Source organism: Gavialis gangeticus, unplaced genomic scaffold (genome assembly GCF_001723915.1).
Source record: "Gavialis gangeticus isolate Ggan-Ray unplaced genomic scaffold, GavGan_comp1, whole genome shotgun sequence".
NCBI classification, from domain to species: Eukaryota; Metazoa; Chordata; order Crocodylia; family Gavialidae; genus Gavialis; species Gavialis gangeticus.
In genome coordinates, this window is record NW_017729000.1 from 21,975,298 (window position 1) to 21,975,631 (window position 334).

Consider the following 334-nt stretch of genomic DNA (forward strand, 5'->3'; position numbering starts at 1 on the left):
GTGCTCGGGGAGGGGGGGGGGGACGCACGGGCGGGCGGGTGGTGTCCGAGGAGCGTCACTCCAGTCCCGCCGGGCCGAGGAGGAAGGTCGGCATCGCAGAGATGAGCCGGGGGGAGCGGGGAGGGCGGGAGGGCGGGAAAGGAGGGGCCTGACTCCCTGCAGCGGCAGGAGCGGGGCGGGGAGGGCCCTCAGGGACGCGGCATCCAGCCGGCCGATGTCCCAGCGTCTGGGGAGCCCCCACGCCCGTCTCACGAGTCCTGGCGGTGGCGGTGGCGGCGGGGGGGGTTTACCTCAGCAGAGCAGCGGCCTCCTTGAGGGCGGCGGGGCAGGCTCG

General features: G+C 76.3%; 1 protein-coding gene across 1 annotated transcript in view; it reads right to left on the reverse strand.

Annotated features, from left to right (window-relative positions):
• The window catches only part of CPEB4 (cytoplasmic polyadenylation element binding protein 4), a 102,686-nt gene that overhangs the window by 87,762 nt on the left and 14,590 nt on the right, over nucleotides 1-334 (reverse strand). The gene's annotated exons all lie outside the window — the stretch shown is intronic.